Source organism: Hippopotamus amphibius, chromosome 4 (genome assembly GCF_030028045.1).
Source record: "Hippopotamus amphibius kiboko isolate mHipAmp2 chromosome 4, mHipAmp2.hap2, whole genome shotgun sequence".
In the NCBI taxonomy this organism is placed as follows: Eukaryota; Metazoa; Chordata; class Mammalia; order Artiodactyla; family Hippopotamidae; genus Hippopotamus; species Hippopotamus amphibius.
Genome location: NC_080189.1, coordinates 167,265,837 through 167,288,824, shown reverse-complemented (window position 1 = coordinate 167,288,824; position 22,988 = coordinate 167,265,837).

Below are 22,988 nucleotides of genomic sequence, written 5' to 3'. Positions count from 1 at the left end.
AATTCTCAGCCTAGAAAGGTTCATTGCCCGGGTTATTGTTCAAAATGCAGAGTGGATCCTGGCACTCTTCATAAAACCTGAGATATTTCCTCCATTTTCTTCTGGTGAGGTTTAGATCCATGATGATGGCATCAAGAACCATTTATAACCCAATCTCAACTGCATTAACTACACCCCTTTCTGACTCCCTCCTAAAGTACCAATCCCTCTTGCTAGAAAAAATTCTCAACATTCCAAACAAACTCAACTCTTTCAAACTTCTGTCTTTGCACATCTTTTTCAATCTGCTTAGTCCCTTCACCTCACCTGGTACTGAGATTCCCCCCTTTTTTCACCCTCTATTTACAATTTTGGCTCTAAATGTGCATGAAAAATATTTATATCTGTGAGTTCCTCAAGGAAAGAAAACATAACTTTTTCATAATCATATTCTTAGCACCCAACACTGTGTCAGTCCCAAAAAATTAATAGATATTGATGGAATTAAGGACAAATGAGGCATGCATTTGTTGGCAGACAATATTAAAATGAAGCAGGTGCAGTGAAAAATCTACATTTCATTTCTAAATAGCTCAGAAGTGAGTATCATTTTCCCTAAATTTCTAGAAATGAAAATTTTTTAAAAATCTCATAAAATCCATCTTTCTGCAAAGAACTAGGACTATTTTGATAATCCAGCTGTGAGTGAGTCATCAGCTTAACCAAGATGATTCACAACCTGAAAGGATCTCAGAGGGAACGTGCAAACAGCCTGGAACCCCCTTGCTCATCCATCCATTGGTTATCAGTTCGGATATGACTGAAGTTAACCAGGCAAGATGATCTGTGGCTCTTTTTTTACTGTTTTATCTTTTTGTTTTTGCTTTCGGAAAAATGTGGCTTCCCATCACATTCCTACAGCATTATATGTTTGGTTACAGCTCCCTACCTTTCACTTGTATATTTTCTGGTGTTGTGCATTCCTGTGAAATCTTTAGAACTCCTAATGACAATGCTGGCACCTGTGCTCTGACCACACCCCTTCTTATTAGAGCCTTTGAATAATTTGTGATTTTCTAGGACAAGGCAGAATAAATTTCTTTTAGTTTTTATGCATTTTTTATTGGTCCTCAACTGCAAAAGTCTGAGTTAATAAAACACTCATCGCTGGCTTGCATTAGGTCCTCCTTATTCCATTTATTAATTTACTCATTTTTAAAATATTGATCCCTACTCTTATCCCATATACAACCATTCTTATGTGTTTAGTGTGCCTGATTTTATTCACGTGTTCTTATAAAATGCATATTATATCATGATGTGTGTTTTTATACATTCATTTTGTTAAAATAATAACAGCATTTCACTCAGCATTATGCTTTTTTCATGTTGTCATGTACACATACAGTGTAATCCTTTTACTGCTATGTAGTATTCCACAGCAAATACCTACTTTGTTTCATTTTATCATTACCTGAGTGATGGCTATCTCATCACCTCCAGCTCTTGTCTATGTAAACAACACTGTGATGAACATCCTCATATGACTATGTTCTTTTATAAACATTTCTCTGGGATATACTTCCAGAAAGAAGATTGGTGGATTAGAGGGTATTGATACGCATATACTGATTTTGACTAAGCACTGCCAGATTGCTCTTCTGGGTGGCTGCACCAGTCTACACCCACCTCAGTAGTACATACGGTGTCTACACTCCCACCAACACTGTCTAATCTTTGCCAACTTGCTAGGTGAGACAGATATCTTGCTGTCTTAATTTTATTTAATTTTCTGATGAAATTGAGTATCTATTGACATGCTTCCTTGTCTTAGGGTTTTTCTCTTCTATAAAGTGCCTCTTCATGTTCTTTGTTCATTTTTCTGTTTGGATCCCTGTTATTTTCTTTTTGATAACCTGGCAAATTTTATAGTGTATCTATTACTGGTTTTTAATTAGAAATTACACGTATTTCTCTTAATCTTACATTTATTTAATAGAATTGCTCTTTTTTTTTTTCCTTCACTCAGAATTAATTTTGGAATTATCTTTATTTATAATTTGTACTCTTGTAGTTTTATATAAAAAATATATTTTCCCTTGTGGTTGTCTTTTAGATTTGTCTTTGACATTTCTATGCTTACAGTTAGGGTTCAGTTTTCTTTTCTCCTTAATGAAGCTATTTTCCCAATGCCATCTGCTAAATAGTTTGTCCTTTACCAATTGTTTGTAGTGCCATTTTAATCCCAGAGCATTAAGTTCCCACATAGGTAAGAAACTCTTTTTGAAATAACTATTCTACTGCGTATGTTCATTGAAGTCCTACTGTGTCATTAATATATTGTCTTTATTAATATGACTGAGTATGTATTTCACCATAAAGCTTTCTTTTCTCCATTTTCAAAGTTAAATAAGCTTTCTATGGTCCTTAAATCTTCAATACAAATTTTTTAATGAATTTGTTAAGGTCTCCCCCCAAATCCACAAGGATCATTGATTTTGATTGTGAAAGACTGAATATAAAAATAATGTCCAGATCATATATAAAAATAGAATTCTGACCCATAATCTGCAGTAACCAGCCCAAGAAATGAACCAGCCCATTATCTATAGGAATCAGCCCAAGAGGCCAGCCTGTTATCTACACGTTAAGTTTATGAGAAGTCAGACCACTATGTCTAGTAAACAGCCAAGGAAGCCAAACTCCTAAAACAATAGGCCCAAAACAGCCAGGACTTCATTAATAACTGATAACTTTCCTAATTTTGTCCCCTCTTCCAATTTAGGACCAACCAGAGAAAGCCAGATGTGTACCCATAACCAATCACATCGGATCTGCTTCTTTTTAGCTTGCCTACAGTTTCCCCACATCATCGACCTCTAATTAGGGCACACCCTTCCCTCGTAAAGCTTTCTCACTCTTCTGCCTGCCTTTGTTTTGAGTTTCTGCCAGAAGGCAAATGACAGTGGTGGCTAACTCCCTTGGTATAGCAAGCTCTGCAAAAATAGCCTTTGCCTATTTTAATTTGGTAGGATCATTTATTTCCACATTTCATGAAATGTATGGATTAATCTGGGAGAAAATGAAAGATTTATAATGAGCTGTTCCACACAAGAACATGGGCTACATTTCCATTTTTTCGGAATATAATTTATTTGCATTGCTTTTAAGTAATCTTTATAGATGTATAATCTTTATCAGGTTAATAACTTACATTGTTCAGATTCCGTTTAACTTTTTCTGCTTCATCTATCACTTCATTAAAGGGAAGTTCTAGAACTTCTAGACCAATTATTGAGCATTTCTCTTCAATTCTGGCTGCTATTCATTTCATGCTATATTTTGGGTTTATATATGGCCTGGAAGATTGGATGTTCTTGCTATATTTTGCATTTAGCAGTATATTGCTATCTCTGTTGTCTCTCGTTATTTTTTTTTTTTTGCCTTGCATTCTATTTTACCTGGTATTAAAATACTACAACAATTTCCTTTCCCTTTTTTATCCTCTCTTGCTCTTTCTCTCCCTTCTTTTTTCCCCTTCCTTCCTTCCTCCCTTCCTTCCTTCCTTCCTTCCCCAGTTGCCTGTTATAAATGTTTCTTCTCTTTATACTTCCTTCTAATGGAATGTACTTTTTGTTAATAAGATTTCTTAGATTTTATCTTAAATCAGATTCTGGTGATGTCTATTGTGAACCTTATATTTGTGAGATTCTGTGATGTCTATTGTGAACCTTATATTTGCTGAAGTTACTGACATTAGAAATCCTTTGCTATCTTATGAGTTAAATTTCTTGTACTTTATATGTTCTTTTCTCCTTTTCTCCACTTGCTTACATTATATTTTCTGCTAATGTAAAAATGATACTTCCTATTTCTTATGTTAAGTGCTGTTTACTTAATACCTGTACTTATATTTATTAAGCCATTTTGATTTCTTACAGTCATCAGTGACTATGTCCTCCCCTAATAAGACTGATACTTTAATCTTATATCCCTTTTTGCCCTACCCTCCTACCTCAGCTTGTGTTAATATTGCTGTAAGCCTTAGTTCTGGGTGTTTTGATGGTGATTTTTTTTCTTTTATTTTACCCTTGACTTTTTAAACAATAGTAAATTTTATTTTATCGTCCTTACTTTCATACATCTTGCGGTATTCTGCAAATTTATTTCTCTTAATTGAATCTTCTTCCAGGAATTTTTTTCAAAGCAGATTTGTTTACAAAATTTCTGAATTTTTTAAAAATTATGCTCAATTTATTTATTTATTATAAAAATTGGTTATCCTGGACTTCATGTGTTGATTTTTTTTTTGCTTTTGTCTAACATTTCTTTAAGATACACATATATGAGGTTCCCAGTGGTGTGTTGAGTTTGCTTGTGTTTTGAAATGGCTGTAATGCTAGTCTGCCCAGCATCTCTATTGCCCTTGGCCAAGGGATTGGATGTCCATAGCAGTTATACCCAGGGTGGGCATATGGCCCAGGTTGTGTCAGTCAGGTTATTTCTCCCATGTTTATCTTGTTTTTTTTCCAGGTTCGTTGAGATATTGTTGACATATAACATATGTAAGTGTAGGATGAGCACCATGATGATTTGATACATGTGTGCACTGCAGAAGGATTACCACCACTGAATCTGAGTCCCCTTAAAAGCGAGATCCTCTGCTGAGTTTATGATTAACATCTCTATCCAAAATGTTATTCTCTTTCTTGCACTGAACTGTTCCCTTCAAAACTGAGGTGTATAAAAGAAAAGGAGGGGATTGAAACTATATACCAGCCCCAGTGTCCCAGTCCTTTGAAGCAAAAAGCTTTGACTTTAGTCTCCCAGGCCTCCGAAGAGTCTCAGAAGGCTGGCTCAAGAGTTAATGATTAAGGAAATTTGAAGATGTAGAAACAAATAGCTGTTGGGCTGGAAAACTGGTAATAATTTAGATGATAAATCTGCCACATACGAGAATCACTGAACTCCCAGTTCCCTGAAAGATACAAAGGCCTGACACATTCCTAAGTTGTTCTCATAGGAAGCAGACCCCTACCAGGTGAAAACTGTTTACTGCAAGCACCCAGACCAGCTGAAACCAGAAAGGTTGATGGGGCTCAAAACTTCACCTAATTTATGAGTTGAACACAAACTTATCAGGTGCTCTGTGGTCCCCACCCTCACACTGCCTTTAAAACTTTTTCCCTGAAAGTGCTCGGGGAGTTTGGGTCCTTGTTTGACATCCTTCAGTAACTGCTGTACTTTCCTTCACCACAACCTGGTGTCAGTAGGTTGGTTTTGCTGTGCACGTGCATGAGCAGACCCAACTCCAGGTTCAGTAACACAATAAGGTTGATTAACACCTCCATCCTGTCCCATAATTACCTTTGTGTGTGTGGTAATAGCAATTAAGGTCTACTCTCAACAATTTTCAGGTATATAATACAGTATTGTTAATTATAGTCACCATGCTGTACATTAGAATGCAGCCAAGTAATGCTAATTAACTGGTCTTCAATACCTATAATAGCGAGATTAAAAAACTTTTTAGTTTCTGGGACCTGACTCTATAATAAGAAATAATGAAGGATCTCAAAAAATAAAGTAAAAACTGATATGTGCATGTATAAAACCATGCATTTATTGGTAGGATATTTCTGATTTTGTAGCATTGTGTGTGTGATATCTTTATGTCTATAATAATAATTTGTAATTATATGCACTTTACACCTTACCAAGGTCATTCTAATTACAGTTCTTTAATTCTCACAAGAATGGTATGTGGGTATTTTCATTATACTTACTTGAAAGAGGAGAAACTTATTCAGAGAGATTAATTAATGTCCCCAAGCTAATAAGAGGTGGATTTGGGGCTCTTATCTGTAGTTCCAACATCCAAATCCAGTTTTATTAGGGAAATTCAAAATATTAATGACTAGTATGCATGATAAATCTGAGACTTGTCCTTTCTTGTGGATCTTCTTCTAGCAGTAAATATATAATTATAAATCTAATTTTGGTCATGTGTGCTTTTACAATAAATCCAAAACATTTGAGTATTAAAAAAAAAAGTGTGTATTGACAACTGCTATGCAGACATTGGATTAGCCAGATCATGTCATTCTTGATATCCATACGATTTTCTAGTGTGTAATCTTAGTAATACTCCTTAGTGTTTCTAAATAACTATGTCCTCATCTGTAAAAGGGGGTTATTCACACTACTTACATTAGGCATATTAACAGTGTTTATGTAGAACACGGTCAGGCATATAGTAAGCCTTCAAAAATGGGTTAGCTGATGCTTTCATTAGTAATAGTAACTTCCTTCTCATAGTTACTATCACCACCACAAAATTATTCTGCCTGGCTGAGTAACAGAGAAGTTAAAGCTGGGCTTTCGTAATTCAGCTGGGAATCATTTGCCAAGTGTTAAAAAACAAAGTTGAGTGCAGTTTCATTAAAATAAACTAGATAAAATAATAAACTCATTAGTTATGTTCTTGAATAATGTTGTATTTTATTTTTGAATGTATCAATTTTGAATGTATTATTCAAAAGACATACTTTCCGGTAGGTATCCACTGTTTTCACAACCACTTTTTGATGGTAACAAGCTACAATGTAAGCCAAATTTTTCAGACTTTTACATGTAAATTTTTAAGACAGTTTGTGTTTAAAATGTAAAGATGAGTTACTTGTTTGCACTCACCATGGGTACCAATATGACAAGCAATGTTCTTTAGAGACAATTTACCTATAATTCCCAGCATATATAATGGCAAGAAGAGTTATAACTGAAAATTGGGAGTCACTTATTCAAAAGCCACATCACAGTTTGTCACAAAGCATAACACCTTTTGCCTGCAGCTTTTTTAGATGGATATAATATCTCACTTGTTTTAACGTTTTTCTTTCCTAAAAATATCCAGAGGCATCAATTCACATTGTGCACTAATGGCGACAATTTTGTTCTAAGTCCCTGAGGAAAAAAAGATGTCAGAATGTTGGCCAGGATTCACTTCTTCTTTTTTTTTTTTTTTTTTTTTAATATTCTACCTAGGAACCATTTGCAAAATGGTGCTTCTAATGACATAGATGCAGATCTTGTAACATGAAGTTAAATTTGCTGTCCTTTCAAAGGCAAAGCTTTATTTATGCTCTGAAAATTCAAAGGCATTTGGAAATCTCTTGATTGACTTGGGCATTTATTTGACTCTGCATCAAACAAATAACCAATCCAAAACAACCAGGCATTCTGGGCTGCCAGTCTTCACCTCCAAGGTGAAATCTCAGTCAATAAAATGCTCGTGTTGGAAACTGTGAGTGACATTTAACTAAAGGGTGCAAAGTATATGGCTGTATTTTTGACACCATTCCTCCCACACAACTGTCAGCAAGTCTAAATTAACACTGGAAGTTCTATAGGTTTCAGTGATGGATGAACATATTTAAGCCACATCACAGAACCACAGAAGTAATGAGCTTTGCAGTTTGCTCAGACGCCTGTGTATTTGTGTTATCTCTTTTGATTTTGCTTAACCATCTTCCTGTGTCACTATTGACACTGTTACAAAATTCATGCATGTTTCTCAGATGAAATATGCTATACATTCCCCTGAGAAAGGGTATCAGGTTATGGCCGTCGTAAAACGAACATCCTTTATACCAAATCAGTAATTTTTGGTAAACCAAAAGTAAAACGTAACCACATGGAATGTGTTCACTTTCTTATATTATTAGATAATACAATGTTTGTATTATTTCTATAAATCATTTCGGATGTAATCTATAGGGCTTTATTTCCTTTCATGTCCTCTCCTCCTGACTTTTCCTCAGGCATTCAGAAGTTGAAGATGTGAGGAACTAATCACCAGGTTAGTGTTGAGACTTAGCAAGGAACGGGTCTGTGAAAGGCAAACTCATTCTTAATTCTATCATCTGGGGAAACAGTGCCATGCACATTCTGCTGATTTTAGAGCACGTATTTTCATGTACCCTAATGAACCCTCTTTTTCTGAGTGAAAAAGACAAAAGGTGTTATGCTTTGCAACAAACTATGATGTAGCTTTTAAGTGGTTCCTTTTTGCTTTACATGGCAAAAACAGGTAGATGGCTATATTTGGCCCTGGACCATAGTTTGCTGGCATTTATTTAGATAGTTATAAAAACTAATGTACATTCAGGAACCCATCAGGCCCTCTATAATTTGTTGGTCATTGCAAAAAACGTAATGAGAGGATATGATAATTTTATTAATATTAATGAGCGAAGTTCATATGACAGATGAATTCATTAGCTTTCTGACTTAATTTCTACATATATAATAGCACAAAATAATGCCTAGAAATTTTCTGTGCTTTTGTGAAGTCTTAGAAAATGAGAATGGCAAAAAAAGACCTTCAGTTTTAGTCCTTTCGAAATTTAGCTTTCAGTTGGCAGTAACAATGTGTTCAGTCTGCTCTGAAAGGGCTTGTATTGTGTAAGTGATGAATGCTCTATTATGAAAATCATTCTATTCATGATGAAGTAATTTCTGCTTCTCTAGGCTGAAGTAAACCAAGTAAAATTTGCACATATATTCAACTGTGTGATAACTGATATTTGTGTAGTTGTTGCAACTTGCCTATTGTATTTTTTATTCTTCAAAGCAGATTTTAAGAGTTTGGTTACAAAGATTTGAACTCATATTTCACTTTCATTGAAATGGACTTTGAAATAAGTATTTCTATCATATGGACCACAGCAAGCTGATAAAAAGCAACTCTTACCAAAAAAATGTATTTAAGATAAGAAAATTGTAAGAAGAATTATATATCTGCTTTCTGGGGATTAGGAAATTACACACAGCAGGTAGTTTGTTTTTTATGTTGATTCATTATTATTATCGTCTACTGGAAAAGGATGGCTGTAAGATGAAGCCTATTCAGTTCTGGGGTTAACCAAGCAGATGTTCGACCAAACCACATTTACTGTGATCAGTTATTACTAGGAAAAAACCCAAAGCCCCAGATGTTGTAGAAGCTAACTTCAGAAATTTTGAATCAAATTTCTTAAGACCTGTTTAATTCCGGATCCATTTTCAGATCCTAAGCTCAAGTTGTGAATCTCAGTGCTAGAATATTTGTTGCTGAATATTTTCTCTTCTGGACATATTTGAAAATTAATTTGTCAAAAAGTTAAATCATTATTATTTATATCATATGGAAAATATCCAGTATATCTTTAAAATTTTATTAAAGCTAGCAGGATCAAGAATTGCAGTGAATCAATTATTATTTTTATATCTGATATTTTTCGCATGTGGTAAAAATGTATGTTTATATTACAAATGAGTTAAGAGGTGTATTTATAGGCTGTTGGTTTTTTCATTGAAAGGGACTCGCCAAGTGCTTTTTAGTTTTTTAAAACAGTGATCCCATTTTCATGATAGATACTGAGGAGTGTGAAAAAGACAGCAATTAAGATATTTTTATCCAACATATTCATTCTAGTAAGCTGTTGAAATAGGTTAGGGGGATGATTAACTCTTTTTAATACTTAAGACACATTAAATTCTTAGGCTGAGGGTTGGGATAGAAGTAGGTCAGAGTTTCCTAGATAGCTTTCTCATAGATTTAATTGAAAAAGTACAAGTAATAGATAAACTTGGAAATGATGTCAGTCATTATTGCATCCTTAGAGGAAGTTAATGTGATGGTCAGCAGCAGATCCATTTCATTAGTGAGACTTCCCCCAAAAATAAAGCAGTCATGGAAACTCTTAAAAACCCTAATTCTGGGGGGAATGAATTGGGAGATTGGGATTGCCATATATACATTACTAATAAGAAAAAAAAATCAAATTGTACACTTTAAATATATGCAGTTTACTGTGTGTCAATTGTATCCCAGTGAAAGTTAGTAGAAAATAAAAAATAAATAAATAAAATCGGGCCCTCTGAGAAAAAAAATTAAAAAATAAAAGAAATAAAAATCCTAATTCTGGTACAGTCATATAAATGTGGCCTAGTAAATGTTAACTTAATTGATGGTTTATTGGGAAAGTTAGTACTGATAAATCTATAAGAGGATGAGAGGCTATTATAATTGAATTTTAGTAAAGAGATCCCATTTTTTTATAGCAGAAACTAAGTTTTTTACGGCATCCATTTCCTTTTTCCATTGGGCACACACCAAGACTTATTTTTCAGGCCTTCTTTTATTTAAATATTACCATATGACTGAATTCTAGCCAAGAGAAAGTATGTGGGTTTGATATGCACCAATGCCAAGCCTGGCCCATAAAACCTCTCATGTGGTCCTTCTCTCTCTCCTTCGATCTCTGTCTCATCACTTTTTGCCAACTGATGTTGATGTCCTAGGTGACCTCGTAGACACATGTTAAATACAGCAGAGCCCCCTTTTGGGTTCTTGCATAACTGCATGGAATGGGCAGAGGCTTGCTTTTGTTCTCACTCCCACCCCAATTGTACTTATATTATGAGCAAGCCAAAAAAATATAGTCAAACTACCAGGATTGGACATTGACACCAAAAGCAAAGAAAACAAAAGCAAAAATGATTTGCACAGCAAAGGAAACCATCAACAAAATGGTAAGGAAACCTACAGAATGAGGTTGCAAATCATAATCTAAGGGGTTAATATCCAAAATATAGAAAGAACTCACCCAACTCAACAGCCAAAAAAAAAAAAAACCAAAAAACCAAACAAACAAAACAACAACAAAGATGATTTAAAAAATGGACAGAGGATCTAAATAGACATTTTTCCAAAGAAGACATACAGATGACAAAAGGTATGGGTGCTCAGCATCACTAAATCAGGGAAATGCAAACGCAAACCCACACTTGTTAGACTGGCTCTTACACTATTGAAAACAAAAAAAAAAGAAGTTACCAGTGTTGGTGAGGATATGAAGAAAAGGGACCCTTGTGCACTGTTGGTGTGAATGTAAATTAGTGCCACTACCACAGAAAGCAACATGGAGCATCCTCAAAAAATTAAAAATAAAACTATCATATGATCCAGGAACTCCACTTCTGGGTATTTATCCAAAGAAAACAAAAACATTAACTCAAAAAGATGTATGCACCCCATGTTTATTACAGCATTATTCACAATAGCCAAGATATGGAAACAACTGAATTGTCCATTGATGGATGAATAGATGAAAAAAGATATGAATAAAAATGGAATATTATTCAGCCATAAAAGAAGAAAATCTTGCAATTCATGACAGCATGGATGGTCCTTAAAGGCATTATGCTAGTGAAATAAGTCAGACAGAGAAAGACAAATACTGTAATGATCTCATTTATATGTGGAATCTAAAAAAAACAAACATAGATACAGAAAACTGATGGTTGTCAGAGGTGGAGGGTAGGGTTGGATAAAATGCGTGAAGGTGGTCAAAAGATAAAAACTTCTAGTTATAAGATGAATGTGTTCTGGGATTGTAATGTACAGCACGGTGGCTATAGCTAACAATATTGTATCACATATTTGAAAGTTAATAATCAAGTAAATCTTAAAAGTACTCATTACAGTAAGACCCCTACATATGAACAAGTTCCATTCTGAGAGCACGGTCATAAGTCCAATTTGTTCATAAGTCCAACAAAGTTAGCCTAGGTACCCAAGTAACACAATCAGCTATATAGTACTGTACTGTAATAGGTTTATAATACTTTTCACACAAATAGTATGTAAAAAAAACACACACAAAAAAAGAAAACATTTTTAATCATACAGTACAGTACCTTTGAAAGTACAGTAGTACAGTACAACAGCTGGCATACAGGGGTTGGCATCAAGTGAACAGGCAAGTAGAGTTGCTGACTGGAGGAGGGAGAGGGGGTAGGAGATGGCAGAGTTGAAGGATTGACAGCAATAGGAGACGGAGGACAAACTGCAGTTTCACTCACACCTGATGTTGGTGGCACTGATTTTATTTTATTTTATTTTGGACTGAAATAGCGTTTTATTTATTTAACATAAAATAAACTGCATATATTTAGTGTAGAATTTGATATTTTTTTCTTATTAGTAATGTATATATGGCAATCCCAATCTCCCAATTCATTCCCCTCCAGGTAGCATGGATTTTAGTTCCTTGCTGGATTCATTAAGCTTTTTTTTAATAAATAAACTTATTTATTCATTTATTGGCTGTGTTGGGTCTTTGCTGCTTGCAGGCTTTCTCTAGTTGTGGAGAGCAGGGGGCTACTCTTCATCGTGGTGTACAGGCTTCTCATTGTGGTGGCTTCTTTTGCTGCAGAGTAGTTGTGGCTCACGGGCTCTAAAGCGCAGGCTCAATAGTTGTGGTGCACGGGCTTAGTTGCTCCACAGCATGTGGGATCTTCCCGGCCCAGGGATTGAACCCGTGTCCCCTGTATTGGCAGGCGGATTCTTAATCACTGTGCCACCAGGGAAGCCCTTCTTGCTGGATTCAATTCTATCTACCCCCTTGAAAAAATGATCCAGAGATGTCTGGGTAGTAGCTTTTTTTTTCTCATCACAGATGACACTGTAGCACTGGATTGCATTCTTAATGGCTGCTGCAGCCTTACGAGTGCCTCCTCAAATAAAGAAAATCCCCTTGCCATTTCCCGTGTCATGAATCTCTTCAGTTCCTCAGTTACTTCTTCTTCCTCTTGGCTCTCTTCGTCCTTTCTCTAGACCTCCAATTCCATCAGGTCTTCATTAGTAATGCTCATTTGCATCTTTGAAAGTTGGCAACTTGAAGGTTCATATGTAGGGGACTTACTGTACAAGAAAAATAATTTATGACCCTGAAGCAATGGATGTTAACTAAACTTACTGTGGTAATCATTTTGCAATATGTACATATATCAAATTATTGTGTTGTGCACCTTGGATGATACAATGTTATATGTCAAATACATCTCAAGAAAACTGGAAAAAAAACCCACAATAGGATAGATAAATCCATGGTTTGACATAAGATTAAGGCTGGGACCTTCTAAATACTTGTAGAAGCAGTATGTTCTTTAGTTACTTTGGAAAAGCAATTGTAAAAGTAATGCCTGCTCAGTTTTTAAAGAATCAGTACTGATCAGAATAAAGAACAGTATTTTTAAAGTCATTTGAGACCTACTATCTAAGCTATCCATGGTTAGCAACAGATCAATTACCATTTCAGACACTTTTCCATACATACATACATAACTAGTTAAAATAGCTAGACAGGTTGATAAAGAGAAATATCCCAGTCTTTTAAAAAAGGGGAAAAAAATCAGGATTTGGGAGTTAGTACAGCAGAGAGTAATGTTATGGTAACAAATACATCTAGAGTTTGAGATTGGAGTACTGACCTGCTCACTGTGGTTGTCCAGGTTCAAATCTCTCTGAGCCATCATTTCTTCCATAACAAAAGAAAAATAGTAATACTTTCTCAGAAAATTGTTGAGGTTAAATGAAATATTACATGAAAATACTAAACAATATCTAGTGTAATGTGCTCAACTGATATTAATTTTCTTCCATTAAAGATACAAATCTAATTGGTCCTTTTTATAACATAGAATAGTTTCTCTTTTTTTCATTCTGTTTTGCTGACTTAAAGTGTTATCATTTTAGCATTCGTTTTCCATATTTCAACATTATCAACTAAATAAGTCACAAAATCAAAGAGTTACTTTCACCTAGCACTGACAGGAACAATAAAAGTTCTTTGTTTAAAATTGATTGTATATTTACAGTTTGACTAGTAATCAATATAAATGAAAATTTTCCTTCTCCATTTCTACATCAATAATTCTCACCAGATATTAGCAGGTTTTGAACATTAACAGAAATGTTGAATTTGAATGAATTGTTTCTTTTCAGAATTTTCTTGATATTAGACTTACACAAAGGAGATTCTGAATTCTGATAAAGGATCTCGGTCCTTATAGCTAATAATGTAAATTAGATGGGGAAATAGTTTTAAATGAATAAATTGATGAATAATTCTGTGCTTATAGATACATAAAGACATGGGTTTCTTGAGGGCAGGAGAAGAGGATAAGAACAAAGGGCAGAGACTGTAAGAAGTGAGGGGTAAGATGAAATAGTTTCTCCATAAGGTTTAACCTACATACAAGAATATGAGTAACAACTTTTCACAAAATTGTCCTCGGAAGTGTGAATTGCCTTATAAACTAGTTCTTACAGAATCTCTCATATGAAACAAAGTGACTGAGGGTACACTCTCAATTACTTTATTTTTAACAAGAACTATTGGGAAAAACACATTAGTAATTTAACACAGCTTAGTAATTGCTGTGAATATGAACTCACAGTCATCAGTTTGGAATGAGACTGCATATCATTCAGGGTGCTGGCAGAAAATAGATGGCTACCTCACAATGGGTAATTTCAGGAGGGTTTAATAAAGATACTATTAACAAAAACTGGGGAAGGTTTTAGGAAAGCCACAATGACTTGCATATAGTAGATAATAAATTTTAGTTCTTTTCTGTAATTTTGGCTCTTATTCCATCAGTTCCAATTTTGCCCACCTGATATCTACAGTGATCTCCCTATTTTCTTTCAGCTCAGTACTATTATTAGTCAACCCCCTGAATGATAGTCTAGTGAAGAACCAGACATGCAGAGTTACCTCATTGTTTTGTAAGTGTAGTAATGGAAGCCCATTTGGGAATATGAGAATAGCTGGTCTGACTAATGGCTTCTCAAAAGACACAACACCTCTGCTGTACATTAAGAGTTGAGATAGTATATTCTAGGATAAAAACGGGGAGTAGGTAATGTAGCCAAAGGGAAGAGTGTCTACAGGCACATAGGCATGAAATAACATGTCACAAGTAGAATAAAAGTAGTTCAGTGTTTGTAGGAGTGCTCATAGGTAAGACTGCACAGGTGGTAAGGACATCAAACATGGAACACCACACAAGACATATGCAACAGTTGGGGCTTTATCCTGCAGGTAGTGGGAGATCATGAAAGTGTTGTAAACTCAGGAGTTATATGATGATAATTGCACTTCAGAAATCTCCCTCCAGCTGTATAAATCTATATTGCAAAGAAGAGAGGAAAGATTCTATTGCAATAGCTTAACTGAACTAAAGCAATGTCAATAACATGAGTGATAAAAGGGATCAAAATCTTGGCTTCTGTTTTCAATGGATGGTAATACCATTAAGATAGAGTTTAAAAGATGAAGAGGAGGTATTAGAGGAGAGGTGACTATGGACCCAAGTTTTGAATGTGCTGAGCATGAAGTAGCTATGGGACCTTTGGGTGGAGGTTTCAGAAGCAAAGTTGGAATGCATTTCTGGAACTCAAGAGAAGAATCTGGGCTGGAGGTATATAGTAGGAATCCTAAATTTCCTTCGTGATTTTTAAACGCGGATTCATTCAACAATATTGAATGTTTACTATGTGCTAGGCTAAGCTCCAGGTAATAGTGATATAGCATTAAATGAGATAGACTAGGTAAGTGCTCTCTGAAATTTTCATTTTTAGTAACTACATGTTAAACTTAAAAACAATGCACACATACTTCAAAAATCAAGCTGTATAAAGTGTTTACAATGAAAAAGTATGTCTCTTTCTCATCTCAACCCCCCAGTTGCCTCTCTCAGAGGCAAATATTTGCAGATAAACCTCCAATTTCTTTTATTTTCGATATGATTTGTCTACAAATATGGATATTCTTATATAGTTATTTACATAACAAGTATATTTTAGTCTTCCATATCTTGATTTTATTTTTTAACCACTTACTGTGACATCTTTCCACAGCAATATATATAACTTCCTTAGTGTTTTCAGAACATAAATTAATCTATATATGTATATATGTGTGTGTATGTACATATATATAATGACATATATGTTGTTATTGAGTGAATGCCTTCCTAAGGTAAATACAGCTTGTTTTTGGTCTTTTCCTGCTACAAATAATGCTTCAACAGATATTTATACAGGTACAAATCTATCAGTAGTATACATCCCTGGAGATTAAATTGCTGAGTAAAAAATATGTTTACTTTATATTTAATACCTATTTTTAAATTATTCTCCAATGAGATCACACTGATTTACACTTCTATCAACCATGAACCTGAACCGCTGGACCTTCACTGGTATCGTATATGCTGTAATTTCTTTTTCCTTTTTTAGATTTTGCTTTTTGAAAAGTGAAAACTCATATCACATTATTTTTTCAATTTTTATTTTTAAATTATGCGTTATAGTGAACCTTAGCCATATTTTAATATATCATTTATATTTTGTTTTCTTGGAACTACATCTGTATGTCCTTTTCTCAGTTTTTAATTGGGTTCTTGGCCTTGTCCTCAGTATTTCACAGAATGCTTTGATGTATTTAAAATATTAGCCTTCTGTTAAATGCTGCAAATGTTTTCTTGTTTTAGAAACTGAAGCTCTCTGCAAAGTTAAAAAAGATACTACACACAAAGTTTTTCTACTCAGAGCACTGGGCAAGTTAACATGAGCCTAAAGAGAACACACAATCATCCCTTTAGATGATTCTTTCCTTTCTGAGAAGACCACTGAGCCAACTGTATTGGTTGGGGTTGTTTCTAATGGGGAAAAAAGTAGTTCATTACAGAAAGGAGGCTACAAAAGTTCCAACCAAGCAATCAAAGGAGAATTTCTGCCTATTGTTTTAGTGGAAAACTGTTTTCGTTGATTTTAAAAGAGCCTAGGAATAATTGATGCATTTATTATGTCAAACAATAAGTTTAGAACACTTTTATGTGTCAGACTATTTTCAAACACTTTTAAGTGGTAAACTACCAATAGATAGGTAGAGCCCTTTATCTCAAGTAGCTCACATTGAGGCAATTCCTTTTCACTGTGCTGTGCTTTTTCTTTTCTCTTCTTTTTTTTTTTTCTTTTCAGGAGGCAACATGTCCTCTTTTTATGTGTTGTGTGTGTGTGTGTGCGCTAGAACTTCCTGAATAAAATCAAAAGAAGCATTTTGTAAATATTATCATTTTCAATAACATCATATTCTGTGTCAGGATCCTGTGATGTGCAGCCCAGATTCTTTGCCAAAACTGAGTTGTTTATTCTCTTAGCTGGTGGTGGCGTGGCTAATGGTTCTTAGAGTTGAGTCCCTCTTCAAGTCCTATCTTCAGTCAGACCCACCATAATGCCCCCGACAAGGGCAGTCCTAATCTCATACTGCTTCATGCAGCAGTTTAAGGGCCTGGGCCTTGACCCCAAACTGGGACAACTTTTGAAGGGTGATGCCAGGTCTGGAACTCCCTATGGGATTGTCTGAGGCCTGTTTTTCAATAACTTTGCACTTCAGCTTCCCTCACCCAATCCTGCTTTCTTTAGCCCTTTCTTTAGAACTTCCTGAGACCCTCCCCAATAAATCCCCCTGCACACAAATCTTAGATGCATGGACCATTTCCCTGGACCTGACCCTATGACACTTTCATTGCCAGTTCTACTGGAGAAATGTTCCTATTTCAGCCAATTTCCTCTATCTTCTGTTTTCAGTCTTTGCCTGAACAAGCCCTATATCTGCCATTTTTAATGTCTGCTTTTGAAAACAAAGTCATATGTACTGACTTTTAGAAGTTTTATTGGTAGGAGGAAAGTCACTTTTTTTAAAAGAAAATCTCATTTTTTTCACTGATGCTTTTCTAGCAAAACCTAATTCAAACTGTCCACAACACTTAAATCTTACAAACTGAATGATAAACCTTATAATATTAGGCCTTCCTGTAAAATTTCAGTTGTAAATTTTGAGATGTTTGTCCAGAGCCTAAGATTGGCTATGAAAGTGGGGAAAATAAAAACAACAATAAACTAAAAAAATTGTCACCAAAAGTTGTTTAAGCAAACAATTTTTTTTACCTGGAAGTTATTTGTCTCAAGGTCAAAGATTAAAAGTCCGGTCAAATCTAACTAATTAAATGTACTACCTCCATAATTGCATGATGTTCTTAAGATCTGTCTTTAAAATTGTAATAATGCTATTTTAAAAGCAAACATTTAAATCGCATAGTTTTTGCATGTAGAGGATGTTATATAATTAATTTATTGGGTTCTTTTCCCCCAAACTACTGGGAAATTTGCTCCCAAGACTGAATTTACCAAAGTATACAGTCTGAATAACTAACGTTTTACTAATTTGACTGAAATCGAGTCCCTCAATGTGTCAGATAATCTTTTCAGCGCGTAAGAAACAGTGGTGAGTGAGACTGGTAAAGTCCCTTCATAGTTGTGGTCCCTGATAAGACAGTGTACGTTCTTTGTATTAGGGAAGTTGTTGTAATAAATCTTGGGGTACTATATTCTTACATTTTAAGGACTTTTTAAAGGCCAGAACAGTCCAACAAGTGATATAACTAACTGGCAATTGGAAGGCACTCTACAGCTTTTAAAATTAGACATGATAAAGCCCTTTATGCTTTTAACGAGCCTCTACTCTGGGACAGGCTCAGTTTTCAGTCTCCCTTTTCGTGCTGTTCAGTCCCTCTGGGCCTATTTCATCATTATCCATCTTCCTTTTGTTCAAAACAGAGATTATGTCTTTATGCTTACTTTTCTATATTGTTTTCATGGGAAAGAACCATCAAGAAGTTGTTACTACTAATTCAATTATTTTTCCACATTCTTTCTAAAAGAGGGGATCAAGAAGAGATATATGATTGTTAACTCAAATATTTATTAAACAGCTACAATGTGTCCGACACTATTCTACATACAATAATCAAGGCAATCAAATTCTCTGCCTTCATGGAGTTTTATTCTACTGTGAAAGAAAGACAGTAAATGAAATCATTTCAGTGATATTGTCATGTAGAAATATCTCAGGAAGATATGCTAGAGAGGGGTGTGGGTTTGGATGGAGGGTGTCATGAGGGGTAGTTAAGGGTTAACACTTTATATTGGGAATTAGGAAAAGCTTCCTAAAGGCCAAAACAATGTGAAATAAGGGGAGGAGGAACTACTCCCTAGCTTTATCCTGTTAATAATCCCCAATGTTAAACACAAAATGCACACTTGCCCTTATGTATACTTCATAGCAAACTCATCATTTTTCATGTGCCTTATGGGACCTTGTCGTTCTCCTCTTGGTGCACGTGCGTCTAGTCTTATGCTTGATCTGTGTGTTTGTGTTTCTCTCTCGTATCAAATATCTGCATATGTAATCTAGTTCCTTTTCAGTTTCTTGAGCAGCACTCAATACAACAGCTTCTAATATTGAAAGCAGCTCCAGAAGAAAAAAATGAAACCCAGAAAAATAATATATATAGAAATTGTCATAAGACTTACCAAGTTTAAGGAGAGTTTGAGGTTCAGAGCGACAATCTACTGTATTCCAGTAGACCATTTACTGTGTCTCAAGCATAAAGTTTTGGGCCATTTCTGGTCCTCTTTCATCCATCAAGTCTTGAATATCTATCTATATTCAATTATAAACTAAATGAACACACACCTAATAAATAGTAAAACTGGGCAATGTCAGCAGCCATTTTTATTAACTGTCTAAAGCCCAATTTTTCTTATATTCCTTCCATTCTTCAGTCAGGGCTTTAGGAGTTAAATCCAGACTTGAGAAAGCAAGAATTGCTCTACCCGTTTGTAGCCATTATTATAGATTCCATGCCCTTATTTGCTTTCTCACTCTGCCCTCCTCTCTACTTCCCACTCAAGACATCCAGAACACAATCCCTGCCTAGAAAATCCTGCCTGTGTTGCAAGTTCTGGTTAGTTGTTACTCTTCCGAGGAAGTGTCTCTGCCTGCTTCAGCTCACGTTGAACTTTCCTTTTTCAAAACTTCTTGTGAATGAAGAGTTACCATCTTACTCTGCAGCACATCACATTTCATTTATGCATTCCCTTGGCTAACGTATTTTTGTAGCAAAAGAAAGCTCCTTCCTTCAGTAGTCTACTTTCCAATACAGAACTCAATATATACCTATTACTTGAGGAATTGTTCCATCAACAGAACTAGTCTAAGCTAAATTGGAAAACAGATGATGCAGTACTTCAGATTTCCTGTGACCCTACTCTTCCCACCCTTCTTGCTTTTTCAAATAACAGATGGGTCAAACCTGACCCAGCCTCCCCATCAGGTACTCTCACAGTCTGTCAAAAGGTCAAGGTGTGTAAACTTTCACTGAGATATTAAAGAGGGAATGATGCAAATATAGGAGTTTTAGGAGGTAAAAAGAAAAGATTTTTGGAAACAGAGATATCTTTTATTTCCTCTCAATTCAATACAGAGGCCATCGTTCTCAGTACCAATTCAGAATAGCATTCTGCTGCAGTTGTTTATAATTCCTTCTTTTGATGGAACCTGTGGCTGTTTCTGGCAAACCAATGAACTCTATGTCATCAAAGTATTAAGATAACTTAATAAACAAAAGAAGGAACCAACAACATGGAAGTTAAAAAAATAAAAAGAAAAAAGAATGTTCTTTGCCCACACTCTGGTACAAGGGGATGTCTTGCTGAGTTCAGTCTTTCAAGAGACTTTACCATTTTCAGCCATCAACCTTCTTAGAGGAAATTTGATATCATTTTTTGCTTGATGTTCTGATGCCTACTATAATGCAGACTTTTTTTTAAATTTTGAGCTTGACTCTGCATTAAATGAACATTCCAGTTACTAAATGCACTGAGTAATTAATCAATGAAAAGGTGATTAATTAAGTAAATCTGCAAGGGGCTGAGGATAGGCAGAAAAGCTTCCTTTGAAGGATTTAAGGAATCTGATTCTAGTTCATTTCCGATTTTCCCTTTTGCACAGTAAACCCCTTATGCTTCCTGAATAATGGGAGGTTAGAGGAATAAAAATATCCTCACAAGTAACAGTCTAGAGGCGGAACAATAGGAAATGTCATCATCCTCCCTGGCAATATTCTGGGTGGGAAACTTCATCACCTAATGAAAAAAGCACTTTGATGGATTAATGTAGTGGGATTTAAGAGAAATATTCTGATCATTGCAAAATCAGTGAGGATGAAAAATGTGAGCTGGTAATTGAATAGGAAACATTTATATGGCATTGAAGCTGTGCTGGCAAAAAAATTATTATTAAAGTAACCTTTTATTTAATATATCATCACCTATAAGATGTGCTTTGTAAAATTTCAGCTTGGAAGGACTTCCTTTTGAATAGTGTAAAGTTTTGGCAACTCTTTTTATTAAAGGAATCTGTAACTGAACCTGAGCATAGTTTAGGGTATATAAATTAAAATGAACTTCAGAGACCACATAGGCAAGCATTTTGTAATATAAAGACTTTTCAGTTAATCATGGAAATGGTCAGTACATAACCTTTCTTATGATCAGGACTTACCTTAATAATTTTTATATTTTGTGTTTTATGAAGTAGCATTGCAAAAAAAAAAAAATGCTGAAAGCTAACCGGGACACCCTACATAAAATATATCATACATAGTCATAAACTAGGAATCATTTTTCCCTTAAAAATGGAACAATTCTTTTAATATCTATTTTTTTTTCATTTCTATTCATACCAGGAAGTAAGGCAAATCATCCCATCACTATGGTTTCTGGGGGCCAGGGTTAGGGTAAGGAGCTAAACTTTCCTGCACTGTTCTACTCTGCTTTAGAATCTTCTGCCCCACCCCAACCTCTGTCATTAATTTGGGAAGTTGGTTGTGTTCTCATGCCCCTTTCCTTATTTAGTTGCGAGTGGTTATTATATTAAATATTTATTGCTGATTTTTAAAGTTGTGTTAGGAATTTGAGGGTAAGGAAATCCTGCATTGCTGTCTTAGTTTATCACCATCAATGGATCTTGGTTATCTTTTAGTCATTCTGATGTGGAAAGAAGAGAACTCAGTTTATTGTCACTATGTTCAGCAACTTCACTCTACCTCTTGCTAGTCTCTATTATTATCAAGCAGAGAATAGTCCTCAGACCTGAAACAATATTTGGAGAGACTTTGATCACATGATTTTTGTCTTCATTAAATTTCATTCTGTAGTTACTCTTTTTTTTAAGGTAAGGAATATTTCTTTTCCATATAACAGATGGATATGAGGTTTACTTTTCAAACCAATTTGAGTTTTAAAAAAGTTAGTAAGAAATAATGTGAATTCATTTCATTTAAAAATAGTGTACTAGTTCATAAAAATAAAAGTGGAACCTGAATGGCAAAGAGCATGAGAGTGGCACCAAAATAAAGTTCGAGAAGCATTGCCCTGCTTGATACCGCTTAAACAAAGGACTCAGATGATTCAGCTGGACAGGACCTGGAATCAGAGGGATCAGGAAGGAGGTGGCAGCAGACAGGACCAGACTCGCAGCATAATTGAAGAGATGCTGAGCCCTAGGGAGTTGGCTCCTGCTGCTAATCCCTCTAAGTCAAGGTCAAGATGAGAAAGTGGAGCTCTGAGTCAGCTAGTGAGGTCAAGTGAGGGGGGAACTGCAGAAGCTGAGGATGAAGCCCAGAGGATTCCATGTCCTGTAATTAAACAATGAGCTGAAAGCGAATGAAGTCCAAAGGGTAAGACCAAGTACATGACAGGAAGTAGAATCAGCTACCAAACAAAACAAAACAAGCCAGATCACAGAGGAAAATGTCACCCATTCTTCTTTTAAATCAAAACAATGGCTACTTTTTTTAATATGTTTCAATTCTTTCTTTCTTTGTAATTCTCATGTGACACTGCCTCATAGTAATGTAGAAAGTGTTAGTTTTAAGAACTGTTTTGAAATGCCAATTTAGAACTAGTAAATACAGCTCAAAAATTATCTAAATTTAACATAGTGATGTAATTATGTGAAGTGTTTCTTGAGGAAAATGATATTTATATTAGTATCTGTCTGCATAGAATTCCTTTAATCTCATTAGTCATTCATGTAAGTTACTTAGATTTCTCTGCAACAGTTCTTAAGATAATTATTTCAAGCCTCTGAAGAGATGATCCAGGTATCTTCATTTTTTGTCAAATGTTTAGTATTCTTTGTTAATGATGCCATAATATCTAGTAAGTGGTCCTCAGTTGCTAACATGTCTCCAAACACATAATAGCT